Source organism: Enhydra lutris, unplaced genomic scaffold (genome assembly GCF_002288905.1).
Source record: "Enhydra lutris kenyoni isolate GAN:26980312 unplaced genomic scaffold, ASM228890v2 scaffoldscaffold18, whole genome shotgun sequence".
Classification (NCBI taxonomy): Eukaryota; Metazoa; Chordata; class Mammalia; order Carnivora; family Mustelidae; genus Enhydra; species Enhydra lutris.
Genome location: NW_019154102.1, coordinates 1,891,619 through 1,912,011, shown reverse-complemented (window position 1 = coordinate 1,912,011; position 20,393 = coordinate 1,891,619).

Genomic DNA, 20,393 nt, shown 5'->3' with positions numbered 1-20,393 from the left:
AGGACATTCTGACATCCTAGATTGATACTTGCTCAGAACTCATCTACGTAAACAAAAGAGGCTGTAGTTTCCAGGACCATTTGGCCTTGTCCAAAGTATAACTTTCCATCTACCACTATTCTGGCTTTAACTCTTTCTTCCCCAATAGAAAAGACCCATGGGATTAGAGAAACAAACTTTGTTTTGATATTCAAATTTTCCTTCATCTATTATAAATTTCTAAGGAAGAAATTTTGACTTTCAATTTTTCCCCCGACTGTACCTAGCAGAAGGCTGGGAAAATGCTAGATGGCCAATCCATGATTTTTTTTGTTAAAATATGAACCATTAGAATTTATTGACTTATTTTTCTCCTTCAACATAGACTTGGATTCTATCCCTCTATCTCCATGCCTCTCTATGTATCCCTCTATCTCCATTTCTACAGTTTACTCTACCGTTACTCCTTTTCCTCTTTTATTTCTTAAGAATCTCAGCCTTCTTTACATTATCCCATCTAATAAAACCTGAGCAATATGGGATTGGTGTCTAAGCATCATGGTTATTGAAGGTAGGGGATAGAAATGGAATAGGAGGTACACTTAATAAGAGGTACACTTATCTGAATGGAGGAAACCCTTTCTTTTGAGCCAGCCAGTTCTTCAGGACCCAGCTCTCCCACTCTGTTTCCTCTGCTGTGGATGCTATGGCAATGGTGCCCTGCAATGCAGAGATTGCCTCTAACTTTTGGTATCCATCTGTCGAAGCTGTCAGCAACCACCTCTTCCCTGATTCATCTACCCCCTTCATTATTAGTGAAAAGGACAAAATCCCTAGCTCTTTCTTCGCTACTGTTTGCAATCATTTTAAGAGCCATCATTGTCCTAGCTGTCCTGATAAGAATAAATACTAAGAACTGGGGGTGGGCCAGATGCTAGTTAATGACCCAAAGGTTCTTTGGGAAATGTCCACCTCCCCTTAGACTGGTCACAACTTCCATTATAATATACCAAAAGGTAGGGATTGGCAAGCCTTCACCTCCCTCCTATCACTGACATCCAGGAAAAAAAAAAAGTCTAGTGTTCTTTAAATTATGATTGTAAACTTGATTTGCTAAGTGGTGAGTAGACAGGTGGAAATGGGCATTTCAGAGCACTCTTGCTATTTATAGCCCACGTCAGGGCTTTATATATTACTACTGCCTCTTATCAGAGCCACTTAAATAACCTATAAATTGCCAATGGTGTCCACGGGAACAAATTGGTAAAATGGACAATGCATTTGGAAAAAAAAAAAAAAAGAGAGAGAGAGAGAGAGCAAGAACACAAAGGACATAAAGGACCTTGTCAAAAAATAAAAACCAATTTTCTTTATAAAATCATACCCATGTCACTTGGGTGTGACATGCTGTGATTTCAAAAGACAGATATCAGAGCCAATTTTCTCTCAGCTCATACATGACACTTTCTTCAAGCAAGGTGGGCAAGGCTGGCCAAGAGGAAGTAGGGCAGGAACTGCAGGCAAACCCCCAAGATCTGGACTTTTTGTCCTGAGTGTCTTCTCTTTCCATCTTCTCTGCCCATTCCCCACACTTCCTACATCTTTTAGGTTCTGTCTTACTCCCACTCTGGCATCCAATGTCCACATTCTCCCCAAAGAGAAGTTTCTTGATGATCTACTTTTGAGTAAAGCTTAAATGACTAACCATTGTTCAGGAATGTTGAGAAAGGATGCCCTAACAAAGAATGAAACTCAACTCTTTGAGCTTGTTTTATTCTGGCAACCTTTGATCCTGTTAGCAATCACACTAATGTATAAAGGATTCAATGTACCTTCTCTCCTAATATTCCTGTCATTTTAGAAATCTTTAGAGGCCAATACTTTTTAAAAAAGTCATTCAAATAGCACTATGCCCTGAGTCCCTTATGTCCAAATGTCTGCTAAGCCCAAAGGACATACCAAGAGAAGAACCTTGCTATAAAACTAGTTGAGGAGGGGGCAGGGAAATTCGTTCATTTACCCCTTACACTATGTCTTTCTTGAGCTCCTTCATGTCATGCAAGGGCAGGTGGCTGGGTGACAGAAGAGTGGCAGTACATAAAAGATAAATATAAATAAGAGATATTCTTATCATCACAGGGTTAAAACATATATAATTAAAGTAATAATAGCAAAAATTTATCGAGCATTTTTCATGTATCAGATGCTGCTTTAAGTGCTTTGCAGTATAAACTCATTTCGTAGCCACAACCTGTGCCTCTTCTCAGACCCACTTAAAAAAGCTGTAAATTTTCAGTGGTTTCTATGGGAACAAACTGGCAAAGTGGACAGTACTCTTAAAAAAAAATAAAGAGATGCAGAGAACAAAAAAGATCTTGTCAAAAATAAAACCATCTTCATCTCTAGAATTGCATACAATTCATAGTCAATGTAGTTATGTTTGCAAAGATAGAAACCAGGATGAATTTTCCCTCCAACATGTATATTCATCTCTTCTCCGGGGCAAGTGGCCAAAACTGGTCAAGGGGAAGGAGGGTCAAACTGGAGGCAACCACAAACTCTGAAAATTTCATCTTGGGTGTTCCTTGCTTCTACATCCCCTGTACCTCCCTCCTTTTTTTTCTGAGTTCTCTCTTACACTCTAGCAGATAAGTTTGATTACTCCCATTTTAGAAAGGAGGAACCTGGGACACATATAGATTAAGGATCTAGCCCAAGGTGACATAGCTGGGAAATGGCAAAGCTACAGCTGGGCTCCTGGAGCCTGGCACAGAGTCCCTCCATTAAAAAAAAAAATCACAATCACCCCATGCCATAGGAGCATACACGCAAGAGCAAGTTCTTTTGTCTGCACAGTTGAAAAGCGTAGTAGAGAATAAGTGCCTTTTAAGTTGAGTCTTACAAGATGGGGAGAAGTTCACCAAAGAGGAGGGAACACTTCACAGAGCACCAACAGCTCGCACATCATAAAGTAGCATGACATGTTAGACAAATGCCATGTGTTCCAGTGTGAGTGCTTTTCTACCCATGCGTGTTTGGGGGCAAGGATACTATGACAAGTGGTAAAGCTGGGAAATTTAGCAGTGGTGAACTTGCAAAAGAACTTTTACTGTAACATCCCTCTCACATTTGTTTAGATTTAAGTAAACCCTTTAAGATTCCACTTAAGTATAATTTCTTTGAGGAAGTCTTCACTGTTCCCAAGAGTTCCTTAGGAGCTCCGTCATGGAATACTCCGTGCATTCCTGTATATTAGCAGCATATGGTGCTGCAATTGGTAGTTTACTCATCTCTCTCCCTTACTGCTCTGTGCTGTCCTTGAAGGCAGAACATGAATTTTCATGCTGAATACCTATAGTTCCTTGAACAATGCCTGCCACTTAATGGATGCTCAATAAAACCCATAACCTCTTTTCTGCTCAAGGACCTCATCCTGCAAGTATTCCATCTTTCTCCTGCATTATCATTTTGCTTTCATTGAATTACTCTTATCAACCTAGAAATGGGCCCTTGTTTCCTCCTTATTAAAAAAAAAAATGTTTTTGACCCCCATGTCTCGCCTAGCTACTACACTATTTTATCTTGTTTATGTTCACACAAAATATCTTAAGAGTAGTCAGTTCTTGCCCTCTTGACTTCCTCACTTCCATTGTCCCTTTGACTCACTTCAAACAAGCTTATATCCCTATCACCCTCTCCACCAAACCTGCTCTTGCCACAATCAATCTTCATCTTGCCTAATTCAAAAGTCATTTCTCTGTCATCACCTTGCTTGATTAATTTCTCCTTCTTGAAACACTCTTTTCTCTTTCCTTCTATGACACCACATTCTCCAGAGTGCCCTGAGATTTGGTCCCAGTCTCTACTGCCTTATTTCTGTATAAACTCCAAAAATAAATTCATGGTTTCTCCCTTCAAAACTGTTCCTTCCACGTTCTTCTCCATCTTAGTGCCCCACCAGCTGTCCAGTTAATCAGTCTAAAAACTGAGATGCTATTTTTCACACCTTCCTTTTGGGGGGAGTAAGACTCAGTCTTAACACATACATTCTGCTAAAGAGTCTCATTAGCTCTATCTCCAAATTCTAACTGGAATCCATCCACTTAGCTCCATTTCCCTGGCCATCATTCTGGTGCATACCACCACCCTCTGTCACAGACTATGGCAAATTCCTCCTATCTCCCCATTTCCGTTCCGAACTCTTCAAATCCATTTGCCATATAGCAAGCAGAGTGATTACTTCCTTCTCATTCTTTAGACCTTTTTGTCTTGAAATAAAACACATATACTGAAAGTGTATAAAATGTAAATGTTTAGGTCAATGAATTTTAAGGCAAATATCCATGGAACCTCTCCCAGTTCAAGGTCTAGGCTCTTACCAGAACACAATGTTGAAAAAGCTCTTTCCAAGCCTTAACCATCTCCTCCCCTCCTACAAATACATGCATAGAAATAAATTACTTTTATTTACAATTTTACCACTTAATTACACATCTGTCAGCTAAAACAGAACTACACATTATGCATTCTTTTTAGCCCTTGCTTCTTTCATTTAATGTGAAATGTATTTGTGAAAATCACAAATATTATTGTCTATAACTATAGTTAATTTATTTCCATTGCTGTATAGTATTCTATTATGTGATTATCTCATAAATTATCCATCCTATTGTTAATAGAAATTTAAGTGTTCCTAATTTTGGATCATTGCAAACAATAGTACTCTGAACATGTCTGTTAGTAGACAGGCACCAGTTTTTCCTGGATACATATCTAGCAGTGGACTTGTGATATAGATTATGTATATTTTCAAACCTCATAAATTTTTTTCTAAACTGATTATTCCAACTTGCAAGAATAGCACAACAAACACTTGTCTCTTCACCTAGATTCACTAATTATAACTACCATAAATGTTGCACTCTCCCTCACAGTAATAACATATATTCATATATTATTTGTCATTATGTATGTTTACTTATCATTGATCATTTTAAAGAAGCACTTCGAATTAATTACAAATATCATGACTCCTTAACCCTTAGTACTTCACCACATATCTTAAGAGAACAACATTTCCTGAAATGTCATATTGTCTTACATATCATCAAATTCAGGAAATTTAACATAAATAAGATGCAGTTAATATAGTGTTTCTCAAACTTTAGTGTGCATACAAATCATGTGGATATCTTGTTAAAATGTGAATCTAATTCATTAGGTCTGGGATAGTGCTTATGATTATGCATTTTTAGTAAGCTCACAGATGAGACTAATGCCTCAGATCATACTTAGTTAAGTATCTACCATACATATTCAAATATTTCTAATGCTGTCAATAATATCATTCAGAGCATTATCTTTTCTAATGTAGAAACAATCCAAGATCAACTGTTTCAATTAGCTGTCACGATCAACTTCATTTTCAAAGAACATTTCACTGGGCTAAAATTAAGGTTGCTGATTATCTTTCACACACTGAATGTACTGTTTCATTGCCCTTTAGTAAATTTTTTTAAGTAGGTGCCACACTGAATGTAGAGCCCAATGCGGAACTTGAACTCACAACCTCCAGATAGAGACCTGAGCCGAGGTCAAGAGTCAGATGTTCAAACAACAGAGCTACCCAGGCACCTGTGTCCTCTTTTAACTTTTAAAAGCTATAATGCTTTTAAGAAATTAGCTTTTAATTTCAATATACTCTTCTCATCTTCCACTTTTTAAATTTTTTTTAAATTTTATTTTATTTTTTCAGTGCTCCAAGATTTTTAAGATGATTTGTTTTCTGTGATTCTACTGTCATTTGTTTAGGTATTGATTAGTTTTAACTTATTTTGCTATAGTTTTATTGGATTTCTTGAATCCATGATTCATCAGTTGTAGAATATTGTTAGTCATTAACACTTCAAATGTGATTGCCCTGTTGTCCTCTCTCCGTGGTAAGGATATATTAGATTTTGCTGTGTCATCATTCTCTTGCCCATTCCCCTACATCTTCTATTCTTTCGTTTCTCTATTTTTTATAGATATATAATTTTCTTATCTATGTTTAATATGGCATTTAACAAATCCAATGAGTTTGTAATTTTTTATTATACTTGTCATCTGAGAATTTATATTGTTTCCTTTCCTATTGTCACTTTTTTTTTTTTTTAAGATTTTTTGTTATTACTTATTTGACACAGAGAGAGAGCACAGTAGGGGAAAAAGCAGGCAAAGGGAGAGGGAGAATCAGGCTCGCCTTGAGCAGGGAGCCTGATGCAGGGCTTGATCCCAGGACCCTGGAATCATGACCTGAGCTGAAGGCAGATGCTTAATTGACTGAGCCACCCTGGGGCTCAGTCAATTAAGCATGTGTCACTTTTTAGAATGTCATGTTTTCTACCAACATTTTTGTATCTTGTTTTTTGTCTCTTTGAAGAAAAAAAGTAAAATTTTAATATTTCATTTACAGCATCTAGAGCCTTTGGGAGCCCGTTTTCTATTTTTGATGTTTCTATTATTTCTCATTCACTTTTTTTTAACCTGCATACATCTGGTTCTTTGTTTCTGTGCCAGACATTGTATTTTTTTATTATGTTCACTTAGCCACCATATAGTACATCATTAGTTTTTGATGTAGTGTTCAATGATCCACTAGTTACATATAATACCCAGTGTTCATCACAACACATGTGTATTTTTAAAAAATATTTATGGGATTAATTGGGGCCTAGAATGATGTTCATTTTCTTGACAGGGGACTTCACTTGGTTTCACTTGGTGCCTGTGGGTCCTACAATCAGGAATTATATTAATAAAATTACAGGACTTGAGAATTCTCAAGTCACTGAGAGGATTCAAATTTCTGCAGCACAATCGCAATAGCCAGGTTGCAAGTTTGTCCTTCCACCAAGGGTGCTGCTCTTTAGGATTTTCAGGGAAACTCCTATACTTCTGTTGGCCCTTCTAAGCTGTCAAAAGGGCTGCTCCTCTTATGAGATGTCTTTTCTGATCAGCAAATAAGTGCCTCTTCGGTAAAAGTGGTCCCCAAATGCTAGGATCTCCAAGATGCTGTTATAATAATACCTCACAGATATTTTAGTTCTCCAAGGCCTTCCAGCAGATTAAAACACAAAAATTGGTTTATGTTTTGTCCTCAATGGTATTACTAGTCTCAGCTACTAGTTTACCAGTTCCAAAGTTTGGATTCTAAGTAATATTTTTCAAATATGTATAATGGAATTTAAACTTGAAGCATCCAACAATAGATATTTTTTAAAAAAGCGTTTAAACAAAGAGGCAGATTTTTCAATGTAGGTGTAACTGGTCAGAGAGCCAGTTAGATAACTGGCCTACAAGAAAGACAAAAATGTGTTGACAGGAATGCAATGTGGATTTTCTCAAGCTCAGAAAAAGGATTTATGAAACTAGTCTGAGAGTTTGAGAAACATTCTCTGCAGCTGGAAAACGTGGAAAAACAATGCTGACTCATGTAAAAGAATCCAAAGAGGAGAGGAATGTTAAAGCATCTTCTAGTGGCAGAGTAAAATGCTTTATCTTGGGATTAACCACTCTCAGTGATGATCAAAGATGCATGAATGCTAGGACCAGATATGGAACCTATAGTAAAAATATGAGCTTAGGATCATGTTTAAAATGATCCTGCATCAAAAGTGCTTTCAGGGCCAGTGAAATTCCAATAGAGATTCTATGTGATGTGGACAGCCAGAAACCCAGAAGATGAGGGGCATAAGAAACAGCAAGTCAAAGAGAGGTAATTCCCAAATGAAAGGAGTTACAGTCTGTGGGCCCAGACAGGGAGTCTCTGAAGAACTCACAAAAGCCATAGGAGAGTCACTTCATATATCTTTCAGGTGTCAGAAAGGCAAAACTCTCTTCTAATAATATTAGCCAAATAAGAACACTCTGTTCTACTACTCCTCTTCTTTCATGCGCTATAATCCTCGAAAGCTCAATAAGAGCATCTAGGAAGTAGGAGAACAGGTGAGCAAGCCAGAAGGATGAATCTGATTACATTCTGCTCCCTGAAGATGGGATAAGTCTTTCCTTTCAATGAAGGTTGAAAGGTTGAACGTTGAAGTCTTGCTTAACATACCAGAATAGACATCCAGCTTTTTTTCTTTAATTTTATTTTTTCAGCGTTCCAAGATTCATTCTTTATGCACCACACTCAGTGCTCCATGCAAAATGTGCCCTCCTTAATACCCACCTTTCTTTGAGTTTATATTTGTGGCTTAAGGAAACCACAGGGCTTTCTGTTACCTATGAATCCCTGGAAAATTCATGGGGGAGGGGGAGAAAATTTTCAGTGAATGAATTTTAAAGGGTCAGTGGGAGATAAAAAAAATAAGTTGAGTTTTTAAGGAGATCCCACTTTTCTAAGAAAAAAAAATGACATCAAAGTTTTAGTAAGCTGACTGCAGAAGGAGGAAATACAGTACAGACAAGATGGAGAAGAGATTGAAGACAAGAAGGCCAGAAAAGCCCCTATTATAATAACCCTACGTGAGATAGTGAAAAAACAGGGAAGGTTTTCAGGCTCTGGGGCACCTGGAGGTAAGAGATATTTCTGTCACCCCCTGAACTATGGGGATATAAAAAGAGAAAAAAAGAAAAAAAAAGAGTCAAACCCTCTATTTCACTTTTAGTTTATTTTAGTATTTCCTTCAACTAGTTGTTAACTTTGCTCATCTTCATTGACCTCATCTGTAAAAAGGGAAAAACAATACTTGAGGAATGTGATAAAATATGATAAAATGTGATAAAATACATAATGACACATGACTCACCATAAGTTAGTGAATGAAAATGAGTTATCTAAAAGAATGCATAAATGAATGTCCAAATCTGGTGTTAAAAGCACAAGAGATAAGCTCTGCGGCTCAAAAGCACAAACCAGATGTTACATTAGAGCCGAACCTCCCCATGTAAACATTGTGTGTGCGTGTGTTCTTTTAATAATCAAAGCCATGTTTAAATATTAAAAAGATGGTTTTCCTGCCTCAAGGACCAGCCCGGAGAATCTACCTAGAGTGGCACAAACCTGTTGGGGTAAATGATACTACTTGCTATTCAGGTTAGTGTTTACCAGCAAGCATGCAGTCAGAGCCCGGTGCTAACAGCTGCTGGCAAATCTTCCCATGATGGCTGAGCTGAAATGCCTACCAAGTCAGTTGCTGGCTTTCATTAGATTCTCTTTGAGTCAAATATTAAAATAAGGCCACCTGATAGAGTCATCTTGGATTCCTGCAGGAAGGGACTGGTGGTGCTAGGAGCAAAATGAGGTGCAGGTGGGAGAGCATAAAAAGTTCTGCAATTTACAAGTGTTAATATGAAAAATCAGAATGTGAACCTCATTGGAAAGGATCTATAGGCTATTTATCTACTCAAAGTGACCTTGTAATCTATCAGTCATTAAAGTGATAGCAAAGAACATGAATGCCACCCTGTGGCTACCAGCAGAAATTAGACTTAATATAAAATAATTTTACATAATTAGAGGGTAATGGGAATGTGATTAAAAGAAAGCATGCAGATGCCAGAGAAAAGAGAAGAGCCAGGATAAACAGTTTTCACCACTAATATATGACTCAAGGAACCATTACCCAAAATACTAAGGAAAAATCTCCCCGGTCTCTAAATAATGAAAGCAAAAATAAATAAATAATAAATTCTGATTGTAGACTCACAAAGCATTAGACAAAGATACAAATAAATTACTAGTAATAGAGAAGAGACCAGAGAAGGAAAGGTGGCATCCTTATCACTCAAGCGTACTAAATTATGTGAGATCCTCACATATACACAAAGATGATTACTCCTTCATGTCCACGTGCATCTTCCTACACACAGATGTGCATATTCCAATCCACAGACACATACATGTATTATTCTGTGAGTTTTCCCTGCATTTGACTACTGCAAAGACAATTGCTAACTTCATTCATTTATTCACCAGATTTTCACAGAGCCAGATACTGTCTTAAATTCTAGGGCTACAACAGTACAGGTCCCTGCCCTCACTGAGGGTACATTCTATCTGGACCAAACCACAACAAAACAAGTGAACACATTTAGGTGGTAAACAAATCCAAAGAGAAAAAGGAAACAATGTAAATGGAATAGGGCATGCTGGAGGATAAGGGGGAGGTGGGAGAGGAGAAAGATTCTTCAAGACATTTAAAAGCCTGAAACATGTAATGAGGGAGGAAGTCATGTGTATGAGGCAAGGAAATATTCCAGCAAAGGAGAGTGCAGTGCAAAGGCTCTGAGGTCCAGTTTGCTTAGTGTGTTTGTGGAACAATGAGGAAGTCCATGTGCATAGAGCAAGCGGAGGAGGAGAGTTTGAGGATGAGGAAGGATAAGTTATAACAATGGGAAGGCAGCTAAGCACACAGGGCTTTTTGGACAATTTTGAGCACTTTGGCTTTTACTCAAAATTAGGGTTTTCTGACATGCTATGATTTTTATTTTTAAGGAATCAGTCTGACTTCAGGGTGGAAAAGGAATTATAAGAACAAAAGCAAAGTGGCTATTTGAATAGTCCAGCAGGTGATGGCTGTGACTTGATCCAAGATAGTAACAAGGATGTGGTAATGGTAGTCAGATTTTGGGTAGAAAATAAATATAGAATAAAATTCATTTACAATTGGATTCAATATAGGTATGGGGGAAAAAAGAGAGAGAAAGAGAGAGAGAGAGAGAGAGGGAGAGAAAGATTGAAGGTTTTGGCCTGAATCATCAGAAGAAGTAGTCATTCACTGATTTGAAAAAGACTGAGGGATGAAGCATGTTTAGGTGAGGAAATCGGGAGTATTGCTCAGGACATGATAAGCCTGGGACATTTTTTTAGCTATCTAAACACAAGCATTGGTTTGAGGAGTAGGGTTACCAGATTTAGCAAGTAAAATACAGATATCCAGTTTAAATCTGAATTTCAGAAAAAAAAAAAAACTTTTAATACCTATGTCCAAATATTATATTTACTTATGCTAAAATGTTATTATTCATCTGAAATTCAAATTTAACTGGATGTCCTGTATCTTATCTGAAATGCTGGTCAAGAAGGCATTAGAGTTTCAAGTATGGAGTTTCAGGAAGTTCTTGATGGGGATATAGATATAGATATAGGAATCATCATTTAGAGAGACAGTATTTAAAAACTAAGATCTCTAGAGCGAGATGAAAGTTAAGAATATGCTTTGGGTCGCATTCATAAATGAACAGAACAGTGCGGTTATCAGACTTTAAACCATTTCGGTCTTCATTAGGCTTTGGACCTAAGCCACAGAATTATCCACATCTGAACCTCTCAAAAGCAGACAGAGGCCAGCGAGAAAGCTGCATTTCTTTCAAGGTGTCTCTAATAACCCTTCTTCCCATAATTATCCCTTCTATCACATCATGAGCCTCTGTAAGAGACAGTGGCAAACAGACTTCTCAGTGTCAAGATTTGATGGGAAGAATCTCACACACTCCATCCTAGGTCACCATAGTAACAAAGGTTCTGAAATCATTTAATCAGATTCCATCTCCAAGGTGAGCAAAACCAATGTAAGAGAAAAAATATTAGGCCAGTAAGGCCAGGGGAATATTTAAGTTTTAATGCCAGTGTTTTGAACTTTAAGACAAAGAGCATGAAGGTTTGTGTAGCTCTCCATCTTATTTCACTTAAAAATACTTTGGGTTTCTAAATGGAAGAACAGAGGGTCACCTGGAAATTAATGGGCAGTCAATGTGGAATAAATGAGGCAGATTAGCTGGTAACCCGGCTACAGGAATGCAGAGCGTTATCCCTGTAGAGAGAGGCCAAGAGTGCCTGGCTGTTTCACCAGCCTTCCACACCCTTCCTCTCATTCCTCCCTCAGAAGTCACTTCAATGTCCAGCTGGATGCCTCCTCTTGTCCTTGCATAAGCTCATCGGAGTGGCAGAACACAGAGCTCACAGAGGAACCTGCCTTTGCTGCTGGACAAATCAGCGTATGTGTTTTGGTTTTGCTCTTCCTAATTGTGTAACTCCTGGCATATAAGAATTTTGTATGGATTAAGTGAGATAAGCATGTTGATCTTCTAGCAGAGAAACTGCCACTTGAAGAATGTTCAATAAGGGGCACCTGGGTGGCTCAGTGGGTTAAGTCTCTGCCTTCAGCTCAGGTCATGATCTCAGGGTCCTGGGATCAAGCCCCGCATTGGGCTCTCTGCTCAGCAGGGGGCCTGCTTCCCCCTCTCTCTTTGCCTGCTGCTCTGCCTACCTGATCTATCTCTCTCTCTATGTCAAATAAATAAATAAAATCTTAAAAAAAAAGAATGCTCAATAAATGTTTGCTATCATTCTTACAATCATTAATGCTATAGAGGCAGTAAACATATCTGTGAGTGAAAAACAGCACAATATTATTGAAAGCATGACAAAATGGAAAGAGAAGAAACAACATGAAAGTATCACCCGAGTCCTCTACATTTCATTTTCGCCCGAGTTGCCTGCTTTGTGCTCTGTGGTGAATTCCTCTTTAATGGAGTGACTGTGTTGGTAAACCACTGCTGCCACTCAGGGCCTAGGCCATGGCTTCAGGAATGTTCCACTATTCTTCACATGGCTTCACTGAACATAGTCCCCAGGCATTGTAACACTAACATGAATTTGGGAAATTAATTTACAGAAAGAAATACAGTTAATGGGGAAAAAAAAAGGTATATAAACCTTAAGCAGGGAGATTTCAAGTCACCATTAAAACCATCACCAAATCCTGCTTTCATCATGAGAAGATAACATTTGAGGGTAAAGTGGGGCTTGGAGGCAAAGACTCTCTGTACTCCCGAGTTTAGGCTTCCTTAGTCTCAGTGGGTATCTTCTCAACAGTCAGAAGCTCCTCTCTAAAACAAAGGGATTGCTTAAAGGGACTTTCCCATACCACTTCTTGCACTGTTACCTGGCCTGGGACACAGTGTCATCCCTGCCCCCCGCCCCGTCTTTTCCTCTTTACCACCAGCAACTGTCTACATAGCTTCCCACCTCGCCACACACTGAAATGCTGCAAACCTGCCCACCTGCAAAATGGCGATACTATATTTCTTCCTGACTGTATCACCTGGGTCAAGTTCATGAGCTGCCTCATCTGATGAATAATCACTCTAGACTACAGAAGAAGAAGGAAACCAAATTCCTTCATACTATCGATAGGAACACATGATGATATTTCTTTTTAGGGAAGCATGATAGATATGAATTAGTCCACATGACAAAAGTTAAACGTGTATGCAGAAAAATAATCATTTGAGATACTAGGTTGAACTATATGAAATTGCTGCTATTTGACTATTTTTCCCTACAAATACAGCAATCTCACACAGTTCAACCTAATAGACACATTACATTATTTTACAACGTGCATATTGCCTCTGGAGGAAAGAAAGTGGAACACTGAACCAGTATTTACCATCACAAAAAGACACTGGAGGCAATCAGTGTGATTCAGAGGAGCTCAAAAGTTCTCCAAACACTTTCTCAATATTCAGAATGAAGAGACCTGAGCAAACACCACATCCCCATTTTGCAGGTGTGAAGTTTAAAGGACCACTATTAATAAATTGACTGAACATAATGTAAATCAACAGCCAACATGTTTCTCATCGTTTAGTGCTAGTTCTTGGCACAAAAATACATAAGATAAAAATAGGCACCCTGTTGCAGAGAAAGAAAAATTGTGAAAGAAAAGGTAAGGTGCCCAAGCACTCAGAGGACAGAAGAAGGGGTGCTGACTCAGTAAACACACACACAGGGAAGTCAGTATTGCAATCACTGACTCAAACAATGGGCTCACTCTAAGTTTAGAAATCAGCCAATTCATCTCAGTTCTCTCACCAGATTCAAAGTACGTGTTCCCAAGGCACCACTTCTGTATGTCTGTCACTTTCTCTCCCTTCAAAAACTGTTCTTGGTGGATAGATCTCAGCCCTGTTACATAAGAAAAGACTCCCGAGGACTGCTTTGAGGCAGGAAGAAAAAAATCAATGAGTCACCATGGAACAGAAAACCAGGAGGCTCAGTTCAAAGAGACAACCTAAAGAGTCCTTTTCCTTACTCATGAGGATGGCCAAGACGCTTATGTACCTACCACCTGTAGGCCAGTCATTAGATGATTTACACTCATTCAAAATCTCAAGATTCAATCAGTATATTTCTATAAAATATTTCAGTTTCTTAAAACATAGTCCCAACCATTATCCTGTCACCCCATGAAACAGGAAGGAAAAATAATGTTCTCCCTATGAATAGGTAAGAAATGTGGAAATTTTTTTGCTGATAAGGAAATCGAGGCTCATGTGCTTACCCAAGACCTCACAGGCATTCCGAGAACCAAGACCAGAATCTAGGCCTTCTACCGTTCCACTTCAGAAATAACATGCTTTGGATCAAGAGACTAGCATCTGAGTGTCAGGTCTAGAACCAATTTCTCTGTATTCATCTGAGTCTCCATTTTGTTGGCTGTGAAATGTGAACAACTGGGTCTATTTCATGGGGTCAGGGGCTGTGCTTAATTACTGTTGGTTCTGTTTCCCCTGCCGCCCCAAGAGGGAGGAGGCTATGATGGAGAAGTAGAGTGAAGCAGCGAAGGAAAGAATTTTGCAGGTCCATGTCTGAAATTACAAGAACGCCTTTTGAAGCTCTGGACCTCCATCACAGTGTTGTTACCCAAATCACTTAGAACAGTAGTTTCAATCTGAAGCTGACATCCTTCAGGTTGTCCATTTTCTCCATTAAACATGAGTAATATGCTTTAACCTAGGGATTACATATACTCTAAAACCTAATTAAGAATGAAGATTATAACCCACTCTCCTTAACCAATGAAAACAAAATACAAAAGAAGTTGCCCTAAAGGTTAATACAAAAAAAGAACTTATTATCTTGATTCTTTTAACTTTCTAAAACATTTCAGTTCAAACCTAAATTGAATCCTGGATTAGCTTTAATGAGGGATGATAATTTCTCAAAAAATATGATGTTGCCATATCTGAATTATCTTATTTATAGAGGGAATCAAAGGAACAAAACCCCTAAAACAGCAAATTACCTCAAAGAATTTTCTTGCCAGGAAGACTGGAATATGGGTGAGGTCATATGATTTTAGAAAATACAAACTACTACTTCATGAACATACACATCTTCGAGGATGGTAAACACAGCAAGCTATCAATTTGGTACAAATTAATTCACCAGCTAGTTGTCACCTACATTCTAAGTGGGACATTAAGAGAGTGGGACTTGGAAATAATAATCCTAACAATAAATAACAATTTTTATGTGACAACACTGAATTCAAAGGAAATACTCATTTCTCAGTTCTTTGGGGCAGCATGAAATTCTGAGGGAAAGGAAGAGAGATCACCAACACGAACATATCCCCATTACCTTTCGCATGGATTGGACACTGTATTAAAATGTGCAGGATGTTAACTGCTTTTTAAAATTTTATAAAATATATCTATTTATTAATTTTTTCATTCAATAAATATTTTGAGCACCAACTATTTGCCATACACAATGCAAAAGCTTAGGAAGGAAAATAAGCTAATTCCTAGCTACCATTCCCAAATAGTTTAAAATACAGTGATACATAAACTTGTTTCAAAATAAGTTTCTATTCTCTGAACCACAGACAGAAGAGGCCTTAAGGAATCACCAAATGAGCATTAAAAATTAATTGTAAGGACCTCAAACTATCAGCCATTAGTTGAATGGGATATAGTACATGTCTTAATGGAATATAATGAAATAATTTAAAAATAACGTTGAGTTTTAAGAACATAAGAAATTGTTCACAATATATTAAATGAAACATCAGGTTTAATATACAGTATCTCTTATACCCCATCACTTAGGGGCTTAAAGTAACAAAATGGTATATTTCATAATCATTTGGTCGGCTAAGGAGGCCTTCTGTTGCAGTCTTCTGGGATCACTGATGGAGGAATGCCATGAAATGGAGCTACAGGCTCACCTGGGACCTGGCTTATATGGGACATTTGGATGACTGGACTTCCCTATAAATGTGGTCTTATATCCTCATGAAGGTTAGATCAGGTGACTATCAAGTCTTCCACTTGCATCAGGCTTCTTGGTGTCCCACTGGTTGATAAAAGTCACTGGGCTAATCCCAAAGTCAATGTGGAAGGGATAGGCATACATAGAGGGATGACTCATCAGCAACCATATACAATCCACCACAAATTACACGCCATTATGATCACATTCTAACACACATACATTTCATACACACAGTCTGAAGGAGTTCAAATAAAATTTTCTGTGGATATGGCCCCATCCAACAACATGGAATTAGCTCAACCATTAATATATCTGAATGATGCACATTTCATAGCAAACATACCACTTAGAGACAATGTTGTCCTTCTCTCCCTCAATCTTTTGAAAGAAATTTGCAACACCCCCATGGCTCTTTTCTTACAACTTTGCTAAATATCACCCATCCATTTAGTTTTGAAGGTTTGAAAATTACATGAGTCATGTGTGATTCATCAAAGATTATAGTAATATTAGCATGCTTTCAGGCAGTGATTTAAATATACACACATACTTGTAGCCAAATCAAGTTATACTTAAGAGGGTCACCTCATTCTTCAGTAATACTCCCACCACTAAAGCTACTGTTCTATCTTCTGATTGTCCTCACCCTTTTTGTGGTCAGTCACTTCCTTTGTTCCAAAGCCTCACCTCACTAGGCCAGCCCAGGCTTATATCTTCCTTTTTTGCAGCTTGTTCAGTCACCTGGTTTGTATTGTTCTTAAGTGGCTTATCTTGTATACGTGAAGATGGCATATCTTAAGTGGCATATCTTGTATGCATGACCACTGTGATTACTTGAATATTTGAAACCTCTCAGAAGCTCTGACCTCTGTGTGTAGTACTTGAACACAAGCTTTGATTATCTAAGTGCCTTGAAATTTCAATTAGTTGAGCCTTTGGATTTTCAGAGGTAAGGAGCAATCCCAGTTTCCATCTTTTCCTGAGCAGCAGGAGAGACGGGTCTATGCAGATCTCCTGCTTAGGAGCAGTCCTCATTTTTCCTACGCAGTGACACTTTTTGGTAAGGGAACTTCCTTACAAGTAGAAGTTTTAGCAGGTGCACCTCACTTTGGAAACTTGTGAAGGCCATTTGGCGAGAAGGCATTTTAGTAAATGAAGAAACATCTCTGCAGTGGTAGATTTTGCTCATCACAAATAGAACCAACTCATTTGGAAGACCCCTTCTCCTACCCTTCTATCCTCTTCCTGAGTATCCTTTCTATCATCTGGAGAGGAAAGAGGGTGGCTTTGTTGGAGACAAGACTTACACAGTAACATCTCCTGGAGCCAGAAGGGAGGCAGGCAGCTCTGGGTACATTATGGAGATGTAAGGAAATGGAGTTGTTTCAAAAGCAGTAAAAGTTTCCTTTATATAGTCTCCTCTTTTTTACAACAGTTGTTTAAGTCTGAGTATTTCCTAGCTTTTTGCAGATGATAAAATGGATGGAATATTTATCTACTAAAGTGCATGCTATTAAACAAGCAATTTTATTTTGAAAAAAGGTGGATCATCACTTTCTTCCACCAGCATCCAAAGTAGAATTGACAAGCCTTTTCTTTTTTCATTCTCTCTTTTGCTGTCTTTTTTTTTTTTTTTCCATCTCTGCCACTCCTTCAGGGTTCAGTGTCCATGTTTATGCACCGAAACTGCCAGAGGAGCATGGTGGTGATCTCATCATCGTGGTGCTGATCTCATCATCGTGGTGGTGCTCCCCAGTTGTTTGCCTGCCTTATCGTGATCCTCTTCCTATAGGACTCGAATGGAGAGGAGACTGCTTGCATTCAAAGGCTGGCTCCACCACTTCTTAGGTGGGCAAACTTCAACAAGTTACTTGATTTGCATGTGCTTGGATTTGTTTCAATCTATGACCAAACCTACCTTGTAAATTTGTTGTGAGATTAAATGAGTTGACACATGAAAAGCAATTTGAACACCATTTATCACACTATGAGCACTCAGTGAATGTCATCATTATATCTGTATTCATTTCTTAAACCATTTGAGAGTGGCGCCCATGTCTAACGTCTCCCCTACAGTATCTGACTGAGAGGAGCTTATTGCCTCCATGACTAAGGATGCTTGGACCAACCTAAGAAATGAAAAAATAGATCTATAAAAGGAACTAAAGATGCCTTAAAGAACTTAATGCTGCCAAATTTTATAGAATCCTGGAAACTAAAAGGGAATTAGAGACGGTCCAACCTAATGTCTATCAAAGTTGGAAATATCGATCAGAATAACTTGGAGAGATTAAATTTGCATTCTGTCCCCACTAACACGCTTATATACATACACCATCAACTCTTCCACCTCCACTCTACCTGGAATCCACCAAACCTCAACCCCAGATTCTGTTAAGATTCATTGAAAAGTTATGTGTAGTTTGAAAAAAGCAACGAGATGATCTGCGATATTTCCACCCACTCCTTGCCCACTGGAGTCTACATACCCTAACTCTCTTGGTTTGTGGAGGAGAAAAATGATACCAGAAGAGGAACAATAACTTTACCAAAAACATGCTTCTAGTTGTCGTGGACTAGGGCTTCCCTGGCTCTTTCCCCACAGCTGCTGGCTTAGGGTATCCAGTTTCTTGTGATCAACACTTGCCCCTAAGTAAAATAAGTTCTGGCAGTGCTTAGGGAATACCCTATGCATGCTCAAAATCAAACTGTCCTAACAGCTACTGAGTGGTCTCTGTTCCTCTTCTTCCACTCTTGGTCAGCTCTTTGAATTACTAACTCACGTTCCAAGTAATGCTGGGCCCATGGCACCTACAGGTCCTTTGGCACGTTTCAGTCCCCACTGCTGCTTCTGCTGAGCACGCATGCTGCCACTCCCATGGGCGCTGCTATCTTCCACTTGGCACCACTGCCTATCCTTGGGCACTGTACCCCCACCAATGCTTGGGACGTTTATATGGCACCAGAAGTATGTGCTGTGTAGTACGTCTTGTCACACAGAAGACTAAGGTAGTGCAACTTGTGTCGCAGTCTGCCCCAGATTGCAGAATAACTCTTCCTTTCCCATTCTGGCTTATGGCTCCTGTTTTCCACCCTTATGTCTCTTGCTCAACTTGTGTGTGAAAATGAATAGATAAAAAATATAGTAGAGAATACAGACAACTAAGAATCAGAGGTCCTAACCACCCTACTTTACTGCCTATAGCAAGATAGTTTGCAAGCTGACTAAAATTTTACGTACAAATGTTGCACGTACGTGAATTTTTCTTTCTGGTTAGAAGTACGAGATACTGAAAGGGCCAAAGGAGGCCATAACTTTAAGTTGAGGTTTCCTTTACAAAGCCCTACAGTCTCTTATGAAAACAGACACTTGCTACATCTACCCCTCTGGGTCACCACACCTGCCAACACATGTCTGAACCTCAGTAATGGATGCAGCACTCAGGCTTCCGCTCTATCAGCTGTAAGTAGCACAATCAGGACCATGTGTTTAGCTGTGCTAAGCTGATTGAAGCAACGATATCACGTGCCTCTCATTTTCCTAACTGAAGTCTTTCTGGATAATGGAAGACCCTGTGAAATTGGGGGGGCTGGAGCTATATAAACTGAAAGAATCCAATCCATGGGAATGTCAAGAAAGGCGATAAGCCCAGTTTGGTGGAAGCCCTCTCTCTGGGGCTGATGACAAGTGCATCCCTCCCCACCTGTGTCTGCTCAGGCAGCCCCATGGGGTGGTTTAGCACGCTGCAGCTGTGCAGATTTCCATCTCTGATAAAACTTTGCCTGAGAGCTATTTGCTGATGATTGTCAACAATCAAATGAATTATAGATGATGTTGGTAAACAAAATGCTGCCTTGATGAATGATGAGTTGGCTCTATTCTGACACGACTGCTAAGTCATTCAAAGCGCTGATTAAACCCATTACTGTAAAATAATCACCATCCATTACCTTTAATGTCATGAACTGACAACCTAGTTAAGGCAGCTGATGGTGTCAGCAAAGTGATTTGTTGTACTGCATGTCCATCGACAATAAATCACTCCGATAAATCAATGAACAGTAGCAATAAAACAATATATTTTCATATTTCTTGACATTCAATTACAGAGTGTGTATACTGACTTATTCTTAAACACAAACACCGATATGGAAGGATTCAGCGTTCACCAGCAACGAACACAGGATTAATTCTATTTTAGCCTAGACTGGAGGCGGCTTGTATAATTTGTGTGTGTGTGTGTGTGTGTGTGTGTGTGTGTGGTGTGTGTGGTGTGTGTGTGTGTGTGTTGTGTGTGTGTGTGGTGTGTTGTGTGTGTGTTGTGTGTGTGTGTGGTGTGTGTGTGTGGTGTGTGTGTGTGTG